Raw genomic sequence first — 11,646 nt, 5'->3', positions numbered from 1 at the left:
ACTAAAAAGGTCCAATTACCAAATATAATTTATTATTATTTGATTGTGGACAACAGATAAAATTAATGATCGCAAAATTTCTTCTGTTCAATTTGCGTTACTTGCAAACACTCACAACTGAATATTTTATTATGATACAAAATAATACAATCGTTTTCACAAATGCGGCTTCAAACAGGAGGCTCATTGTACTAATTTAAATTAACGGCATTTTTTATTTACATTAATTATATCTAATTAAAGCTTAGCTGTGGCACAGTTATAAGGATATTTTAACAAAAGCATTGTTCCAAACCTTGTTTAACGGAGCTAAAATGTATACATTAAGTGTAGTCATGGAGATGAAATATCCTTTATTTATATTAAAAGTTCATTCACATAATTTACCAACTGGTTATTGACTTTTTACGTTTAATGGACTTTTGAGAGCAAACGAGCTTTGTGTTCGGTTTTATATACTTCCATTGCTTCAGGTATGCATAACTCTTAATGATTTTTATTCTTAACAAAATGGCGATTGACTGTCTGCTTAAATATACATGTAAAAAGCAACGTTAACTGTACAACTAAATAAATGTACTTCATTCATCAAATGTAATAAATCAAATATCGACTAAAGATTAGTAACTAAACGAACACGAACTAAGCTATATCCGTGGAAGCTTCTAGACTGCGGGATCATATCACTTGACGATCGTATGATGTCTGCTGTTACATCACGATTACCGTGCGCTCGATATAAGCTCGAATTGAGGCAACACAATGGCTTATTATTTTCTGTTAACTAAGAAACAATTGAATAATTGTTGTGAGATTTTAGAAATGATGCTAGTTCAACGGAATTTAGAATCGTTTTGATAAAAAGATGATGGGAATTTTCAGCTTTAACAAATTAGGTACAAATCTATATACCTATATGGTTGGATGCAAAACTTAATTGACATTAAACGTGACCTAATTATGGAAGCTAAATAAAAACAAAATTGAATACTAACCTATTTAGCCGGTTATGAAAAGAATTTTATGAATAAGTTCATTAATTGAAAAACTTATTTTAGCTCGAGAAAAAAGCTTTTATTTTCACATAAGAAAGCAAAATATTAAATCATAGATAATATTATCTACATATTTTGTTAATTGTCTTATTTTTGCATTTACTTTGTACGTCAGCGTAATCTTGTACGAAATCTTTATAATGTATCCAATTAATATTTTTTTTATAATGTGTATTAAAATTTAAAATGAATGTTTACAAAAAATCTAACACCATCATTAATTAAGACATTTTTATTATCTCAAAAAAAGAAAAAAAAAATTTTTCTGTTGTTCCATCGATTTTAATAATTTACTACTGTGCATTTTACATAGCCTCATTTATATTGACCTTCAATCTTATCAGATGAGAGTTGAGAGATTTTGTGATTCTTTATCAGTAAGTCAATAGAAACTATCTCTTCAGTCTCAGTGATAAGTCCTTACTCGTTATTGGATATTTATTGTCACGAAGGTTCTCTATATTAGGTACTAAGATTAAAAGCAGCTCTGCAAAAGTGTTACCTATATTATAATTATTTTTAAGACCTGTGATTTTTAAGAAATCAATTATAAAAATATTTCTAATGTTTTCACCCGCGGTTTCATAAAATATGCCTATGTCCTTTCAGTAAAAATGAAAATTGTTTCAGTAGTTTAGGCATGATTGAGTAACAGACAGACAGACAGAGTTATGGATGTTTAATGTTTATCCTGGGTGCTGCTGCGTAAAAGTGAGGTTTATAATAAATTATTAATAATAGTATTTTTAGTAATATGAAGACTGAATAATGTGCATGTACCTAGTTACATCAATTTAACTCATCACCTAAAATTAACTACAGTAAAGTTTTATAGGCACACATAATAGCAATGACGATATAATAAATCGGATGATAATAATTAATTAACGTAATTTATTGCGCAGATATAAAATTATTTGGGAAAACCACTTGAATATAAATAGAAACATTAAACAAACATTGTTTTTTGCTCAGTTCCAGTTAGGGTAATTTAGTAAATACGTTATTTTATTATTACTGTCGTATGTATTGTGATTAACCTGTAACTTTAATATGTTTTGTATTTATTCAATTTATAAAGAAAAATTTACTTAATATAAAGAAAAATCCGTATCAATGATTAAATAGGTACTGTAAGGCCGGTAGCAGAGCTTGACCGACCATCAGTGAAGAGTGCGTACGTCAGTCGCGCTTGTCAATTGTCATATGTATGGAAATTCATAAAACCGTTCATAGCTAGACCGACCATACGCACGCGTATTGTCATGCGTATTAGTATCATAGTCATACACATTGTTGATGCGTATCGTCAGGACCGACGGTACGCACTGATGGTCGGTCAAGCTCTGCAACCAGCCTAAAATATGCTCCTATAGGCTATAACTGCAGCATCAACGTCAAAAACTTGCAAATGCGCTGTTGCACTTTTCGTCAGATTTATGTGCATTTTTCGAAGGTTTTAAAGAAGGGTATCCCAAAATACTGAATTGAGGGCTAAACATTATTTATATGAGCCAATGATTTCTCGGTTATAGAACACATTCGGTAATATAGATTATAGACTGCTGCGCATCGCGGTTCTTTATTAAAGAATCTTTAATAAATAAACGGAAATAAATAAAGGTCAAGGATGAGCATTCTTTTGGTAATAACTTTTGTTCCAATTTGTCAATAAGAGATATGGATGACTAACCTAAACAAGTTTGTCGGAGGTCACTTACCTATTTTTGATACGACATTGAAAGATTACGTAAATCCTTTGTAGCGGCATTTCCGTACACTGTTATGGTTAACACCTTATTATAATTTATAAGTGCTTTTTCTAGTCATTTATTATTATTTTTCACAGACCAATAAAGTTTATATACCTACATTCATATGGTGTTTTAATTTATTTAATTGATGACAAGGTTGACTAGCTCCTTATACCTAATTTAGACAGTGGTGAGATAATAATATATTTGTTTACTACATTTTTAATTTTTATCCGCAGCTTACAACATGCCATTTTCATTTTCTGTTTTATCCAAAAATACAAATTTGGATTCGCTATACTATACATACCTAGTACCTACTGGCTTAGTAGGTAATTATCTACTATCTACTTTAATTTTCTTCAAAGAACAACCTCATTAAAAGTACATTGTGTTCTGTGCCTGCAATTTTAAAATCAATAGTCATATTGTCATAATTAAAGGGAAAGTAAGGGGTAGAAATAGGTTAAACGTAATTTGATTGAGTTGTGATTCTACACAACTGTCTAATTGAAGTTGAGAAGTTGATGACAAATCGCAGTTGCTATAAGTTATGACAAAGTGTGGGTAGTTCAGTCAATATCGATCAAATATCCAAGCAATGAGCCAATGACGTCATAGAGTAAAAATTAACTGCGTTAAAAACAACCGACTTCAAAAACGGAAAAGTAAAAAATAAAAAAGATTTGATATTATTAATTACTACATATTATTTAGATGTGCTATTTATTAAATAGGTTTGATGTCGGTGCACGGGCTTAATACTAAGTGCTTAGTGTTTGGCACCGACTTCAAACCTATTTAATAAATAGCACATCTAAATAATATGTAGCAATTAATAATATCAAATCTTTTTTATTTTTTACTTTTCCGTTTTTGAAGTCGGTTGTTTTTAACGCAGTTAATTTTATTTAATACTTTTTAGTGTAATTTTCAACACGAATCAAACGAGCCCAAACTCGATAAAGTTGAGTCAATATATTACTGAGTTCCTATGGCCACCTTCCGATTCCATCATCAAATCAGCTCTATGTCATGATAATGTTTCATCGCTATCCAATTTACACACTTATACAAAATTTCAGCTCAATCGGTTACCGGGAAGTGAATCAAAGTTACTTGCTACATTCCAATTAAGTCATCGAGTACAGACAAAAATGCTCATAAAATAAAAACTACTGGGCCTAGCCGAATAAAATTTTTATGGGACCAATTCGACACCATCCTGCATCGAACAAAAAAAGAATCACGTAAATCGGTTCAGAAACCTCGGAGTAATCGGTGTACATACATAAAAAAAAAAAAAAAAAAAAAAATATACCGGCCGAATTGATAACCCCCTCCTTTTTTTTGAAGTCGGTTAAAAACTAAATGACGCTCAATCTTGATTCCTGATGTTGTGATTCTGAAAAATTGTGACAAGAGATACAATAAGCTCTTATTTTATAAGAACATAGGTACCTATTTATTTAAGTAGCCAATGTAGTTTTTACCTCTTTATTTACGTACCTAGTAAATGTTCCCAACAGTTAATTTATTCAAAGCTTAAAGAGATCAGATGTTAATCATCTTTTACAGCATATTTTTAAACAAAGAATAAAAAGTATTTTCTCTTTATTAGCACTCAACGTACCAACACCATAGTTATAGACTTTAGTACAAAGAAAAAAACAAAGAAGTCTTGTAATGCAAGTATAATTTCAATGAATCATTCGTTTAGTGTTGTGATGTAAGGTTTCTTAGACAATCAATGTGATGATATTGCGTGTTATACAAGATACATAAATAAGTGTTTTATATTCTCTTGCTTACGCATTTTTTTTATTATAAACACGTGACAACTGACAAAGTTATTCATTACAATTTATTAATATTAAAAATGATGTGATGATCTGTGCTGTTGATGAGTATTTAAATTATTTATATGGTTACATTATCATTTTATTATAACTAGCTTCACCTATTTACTTTTTAATAACTTCACCCGCGGGCGAATTCGGGTAAAATAATCTGATGTCTAACTATCTAGGAACTGTAAAGTTTCATCCTAATCCGTCCAGTAGTTTTTTGTTTAAGTTTAACAAACACATAGGTATGTATGTATGTTTTGTTAATAAAGTAGTATATGTAGTTGTGAATATAGGGTTCAACCATACATAATTAATCCTCACAAATATAGGCTATATATCATCACGCTACGACCAAGAGGGGTGGAGCCAGGGGGTGAAACCACGCGGAGCAGCTAGTGTATAATATACCTAAGTAGGATACATAGTTTAGTGTTTTATATTCTCTTGCATAGCGCATTTGTGTATTTGGTAAACACGTGACAAAGTTATTCATGTTTATTTATTTGCATATTTTTTTTAGAATAAAAATAACTGCGTTAAAAACAACCGACTTCAAAAACGGAAAAGTAAGAAATAAAAAAGATTTGATATTATTAATTACTACATATTATTTTTATGTGCTATTTACTAAAAAGGTTTGATGTCGGTGCATGGGCTTAATACTAAGTGCTTAGTGTTTGGCACCGACTTCAAACCTTTTTAGTAAATAGCACATAAAAATAATATGTAGTAATTAATAATATCAAATCTTTTTTAGGGTTCCGTAGCCAAAATGGCAAAAACGGAACCCTTATAGTTTCGTCATGTCCGTCTGTCCGTCTGTCCGTCTGTCCGTCTGTCACAGCCGATTTACTCGGAAACTATAAGTACTACAGTGATGAAATTTGATGGGAATATGTGTTGTATGAACCGCTACAAAAATATGACACTAAATAGTAAAAAAAAGAATTGGGGGTGGGGCCCCCCATACATGTAACTGAGGGATGAAATTTTTTTTTTCGATGTACATACCCGTGTGGGGTATCAATGGAAAGGTCTTTTAAAATGATATAAAGTTTTCTAAAAAACATTTTTCTTAAAGTGAACGGTTTTTGAGATATCAGCTCTCAAAGTCGTAAAAAGTATGTCCCCCCCCCTCTATTTTTATAACTACGGGGTATAAAATTCTAAAAAAAATAGAGGTGATGCATGCTAATTAACTCTTTCAACGATTTTTGGTTTGATCAAAGTATCTCTTATAGTTTTTGAGATAGGTTGATTTAACTGTAATTTATTATATTTGCTGCTACGGAACCCTTTGTGCGCGAGCCCGACTCGCACTTGGCCGGTTTTTATTATTTCTTACTTTTCCGTTTTTGAAGTCGGTTGTTTTTAACGCAGTTATTTTTATTTAATACTTTTTAGTGTATTTTTCAACACGAATCAAACGAGCCCAAACTCGATAAAGTTGAGTCAATGTATTACTGAGTTCCTATGGCCACCTTCCGATTCCATCTTCAGATCAGCTCCATGTCATGATAATGTTTCATCGCTATTCAATTTACATTCGTATACAAAATTTCAGCTCAATCGGTTACCGGGAAGTGAATCAAAGTTACTTGCTACATTGAAATTAAGTCATCGAGTACAGACAAAAATGCTCATAAAATAAAAACTACTAGGCCTAGCCGAATAAAATTTTTATGGGACCAATTCGACACCATCCCGCATCGAACAAAAAAAGAATCACGTAAATCGGTTCAGAAACCTCGGAGTAATCGGTGTACATACATAAAAAAAAAAAAAAAAAAATATACCGGCCGAATTGATAACCTCCTCCTTTTTTTTGAAGTCGGTTAAAAAATGAAGTTCGTGATGAGAAAATTATACCTATTCAATTTTTGCACAGGTACAAGAGATCGATAAGGATAACCGTTATGTATCAAATAATCTATACTAATATCACAGCTAATATTATAAAGCTGAAGAGTTTGTTTGTTGGTTTGTTTGAACGCGCTAATCTCGAGAACTACTGGTCCGATTTGAAAAATTCTTTCAGTGTTAGATAGCTCATTTATCGAGGAAGGTTATTATCATCACGCTACGACAACAGGAGAGGAGCTAGTTTTTAAATATGTGTGGAAATGGAAATGTGTTTACACTTTCCTCATAAAAATGTATTTAAAAATTAATGAAATTAGTGAACAAAATAATCCAATCGGCAATCAAGCATTTGAGATGCCTGCGTAGGTAATTGGTTAAAATAGGTAGGTGTGTGTAATTACGCCACGATTACTCTATTACTGGTATTTATGCAAGTAGTGACGTACGTAGTGGACTAGATGTTACCAGCTTTTCGTGTCGACCGAATCGACGTGCGTTTTCCCCGAGTTTCCTACTCAATGGACGGATGGTAGGGCTGACAGTGAGAAGAAAATTTTGTTCAATACTATTCAAACTAAATGGTGGTTTGGAAGTTAGCTGCGAATGCACGAAAGTGCAGGTAACTATCCGACCCGGTAATATCTAAAATGGTTTTCTGCGCATCAGATCGTTCGATATTACACATCTGTTCGTGTTAAACATAATATAAGAACCTATATTAATGTTGTCTATTATTGTTGTTTTAACCTGTACGTTCGTGCATTCGCAGCTTACTTCCAAACCGCCATTAAGTTTGAATCGAACTATACTAAAGTATGGCTGTGATGTGATGTGATGACCCTACAATGATGCAGCGTACAACCGAGGGGTCCTTCGATTCTCTGTGGAGACGAAAAAAAAATATCTCTGTCTGACACAGAAGGCTGATTACTTACTTGTCCCTAAAAAAAAACGATCAGTGAAACAGATGAAGGTATGCACAATGCATTTGTCCCATACCCCAGTAGGGGACACTGGACTAAACAGCCGCGTGATAACATGTAATACGAAGAATTTCGTACATTAACCTGATATAACCCATTTTGTCGCCCCTACTTCCCGTTCATTAGGGTCGGATGTCATTGCTCCAATCAATGAAATAGTGTTTCAAAGCACAAAGCAGCGTTTGGTTGACTCTATGGTATTTAATTGTCAGGAAATCATATACTTTGTTTGGCTTTGGGTTTTATATGTTGTTTTAAGTAATCTATAATAAACTCGAATACTTGTTTAAACTTCTTTATTTCAGCTTCGAGAAAAATAAACCTTTAATTTGTTGTTCTATATTTAGTTCTTAACAAGTTTCACAACGTTTCTCGTTTTTAAAACCTTCAAAGCCCTTGTCATATATATAACACCTTTATGAAATACACCTAGTTCGGTAAAACGAAGCTTAAGAGCAATTATTGATCTTAACATTTAAAATGTCAGAAGTAAAACTTCAAAAATCGTGGCAATTTTACAACTTATATTATTAACATCACGTGAATATGTTCAAAATAATAAATATAGGTATGTGTATAAACTATAAAGTTAAAGAGCCGTACAAGTGGGCTATTTTATATCCTCAATCCTTTTTTTGAGTTATAATAATTGGGTGGCAACCCTACCAGCGGCCTTGAGGTAAGGACGAGTCGTAGCACGTTCTAGCGAATATTGCGCCACGCGGCCCTCGCCGCTGCGTTCCACGCATTTGTACTGCGATTTCATTTGAAATGGCGATTTTTTTATTACTCCTTCTGCTGTCTTACTACGCATTTAATAATATAATAGATTTAATTAAATAGGTAGATATATGAAAACCTAAGAAGAGGGAACTGTTTCGATACTTCGAATATAAATGGCAGTCTTAACATAACGGTTTGCGTTTACAAAAAAAACCGGCCAAGTGCGAGTCGGACTCGAGCACCGAAGGTTCCGTACAAACCTGCAAGGTTTATTAAAAAAATATATATTATGTTATGTAACTAAAAATTTATGGTTTTCGTAATTTTTCCTTTAACTAGGTTTTGATTCCCTTGCAAGTGTCGAAAATTTGCGGCATAAGCGGCTGTATCTTTTGATTGCGTTGGCTTAGAAGTTTGTTTTTTTCACAGCTTCAAGGGACAGTAGACCTGAGTAATTGATATAAATTTCAGCTTCATACCTCCACGCGTTCCTGAGAAAAAGGGTCTTGACAGACGGACGGACGGACAGACGGACAACAAAGTGATCCTATAAGGGTTCCGTTTTTTCCTTTTGAGGTACGGAACCCTAAAAAGTGTTCAACAATCAAGTAACAGCAATATTTTCCAAATTGATCTAAGTTTAAATCGTACATTAAAAAATATAAATTCTGCGCAACGTGAAAATATCTAACACTAACTTAATTAAAGGATAATTAATTGCACGAGTGCTAAAAAATTATAGAAAAAGATTTTTAAATAAATACTCAATAAAATAATCCATAAAGACCCGAACATACATTTTATACTTTATAAATTGTAATATGTGGTTTTGTTTGTCCATTTCCTTACTTGCTGACGCTTGTATAAACCACTTTTCTTGTTTGTTGTTTGCATAAACATAACTAAGGTTAAATCATAAATGCTTAGCACCTACGCACTAAGGAATTCATACATAATATTTGTAACTGGCAGATAGCAGAACGATTGACTTTTTTAAAAGACAATTATTTATTCAGGGGCAATAGGTTTAGAAATAATGTTTTTCTGTCGACTGTACCAACGTACACTTCAGCCTGAATTGAATGCTGCTGGAATAAAGCAATAAAATAAGTTTGAAAAACCATGCATTCATACACATTCAAGCACTTATTACTTAGTTAATCTTTTTTAGTTCATAAATACTTTTTTAATTTAATAATATCTGTCTACGCAGTTCGTTGACTTGAAAATAGGTATTGAATCCGTCACACAGATTTTAAATTATAGATGTTATTTGAATCTTGTTATAAGATAAGGAATATTCCTAACGTTATTTTAATTTTCTAATTGGTTAGATGAAAAAATATTCTCAAGCAATAATATGTTTCTGCGTCTTGCGGTTTTTACCATACACAATTCATTATTTTTAATGACCGATTAAATGTTTGAATGTAAACACTTTCAATATAAATATAACGATGATGGTTGTTTTTGTTATTAAAACCCACTTAGATAATGATCACTTGATACGGATTTATCAATTCAATTTAAAAGAAGAAAATAAGATAATTTGCTTGATCCGCTTGCCTCAGTGTCACATAGGTTGATGAATAAAATTGCCTATTATGTATTAGATTTCTACTGGTAAGAGAATCATTAACAACGAGTGGCTTTTGAGTTAAATCGTAACATATAAAAAATGGTAAATGTAAAAAAATATGTAATGAGTAATGACGATTCAAAAGTGCTTCTAGAAGAAATCTAATTGAATGTGTGAGTTTTAAACAAAAAGCAAGATTATGCTTCTTTATAATATTTATATGTATTAGTACCTATACAGGGTGTCCCACTATTGGTGTTTTATACAAGTGAACTTGTAGTTTTGCATACATTATTCACGTAAAAAATACTTAAACAACAAAATTACGTCAAAATTTTTTGCTAAATTTTTCCTGTTAAATCATGTTTTCTTCTCTAGCTTCGCGCAGCCGTCATATACCGCTTCTCTAATGTGAGCATTTTGTCTATGAAAACATTATCTTAAACGATAGCTCACGTGAGGGTGGCAAAAATAGGCGGGTTGCTTGTTAGGGGTGTACACATAGAGTTTTAAGAATTCATCTATTTAAAAAAAAAATCGTCTGGAATTTTTTAAGTATTTTTTACATACTCAGCGTATGCAAAACTATAACGTCCTTTGAGCTTAGTATACCAACAGTGGGACACCCTGTATATAATATTACATATTTATAATATCTTTGTAAATTGTAACATTTATCTTGTTATTACTTCGAAATTCACCATAACGATACATTTCGAACTTTTGTTAGTGCAATATTCATATTTGTTTATTTGTGTAAAGGTGAAGCATGTGGTATTTTTATTTTTACATTTTAATACTAAAATAGTGGTGACTGCCTCAAGGCTGCGTTTCAGTCATGTTTGCATTTATTTTTTTGGACTTTACTGCATTTTATAAAACGGTTTATTTATTTTTATCACTATGTGGGAAAGAAATGAGGAAGAAAATAAATAAACATGAATTTTTGTTTTTTTTACAGTAGGTAAGTTATATAATTATGTACAAAAAATTCTGATGTTTGACTTTAAAAATTTTTTATTTCTTAATATAGTACCAGCAATTACGAGACAGTGATACAGAAGCTACTTATTACCTCAGTGAAAGATCACATAGCTATAAGCTTTTCCTTTGAAAACGTGGACGAAGCCGCGCGCGGAAAGCTAGTATTATTTAAACTATGTATATTTTAACTATGTTTGTGTGTCATAGATTTTTTTCTTATTGTTATATGAAACATCCTTGAGGGCAGTGCGCTTGAACTTCAAATAAACGATTAAAATATAGAACTACGTTTCGATCAAAGTTCAACGATAATAATATAGCCTTGGTGATTTTCTTTGTGTATTATTTTTTTAGATGTATGCATTTTGTGTTTTTATTAACATTAAATATGCATTATACATGACTATTGAAGACCTAATAATAATACGAATCGTGTCCCACAACACATTAAAAGTCTCGAAAGGGCCTCTGCGTGTTGGATCCGTATCCCCACGTAAGCCTTCCAAAGATCCGGGTACCGTCCTTCTGGTAGTACCCGAGTATTATGGAGAGGAGGATACGAATCGCACTATTGCAGCGGCTTATTTCGGGGGCCCATACAGTGAGAGGGCGAGTCACCACCTGCCAACATATTTTTACTTTCTTTTAGTAGAAAGGCAGGTGCCATAGTTTCCAATAGTCCCCAAATACCGGCCCATTTAACATCCCACTCCATAGCCCAGTTTATTTTGTTTTCCATATCTCGAAATAGTCCTACATCGGCCGCGGACTGCCTAGGACTGTATCTCTATAGTGCAGTCATGGGCAGGCTGCGGCTGATGTCCCACAACACAGTAAAGTTCTCTAAAGGGCCTC

Source organism: Colias croceus, chromosome 1, assembly GCF_905220415.1.
Source record: "Colias croceus chromosome 1, ilColCroc2.1".
NCBI classification, from domain to species: Eukaryota; Metazoa; Arthropoda; class Insecta; order Lepidoptera; family Pieridae; genus Colias; species Colias croceus.
This window is presented reverse-complemented; position numbering follows the sequence as displayed.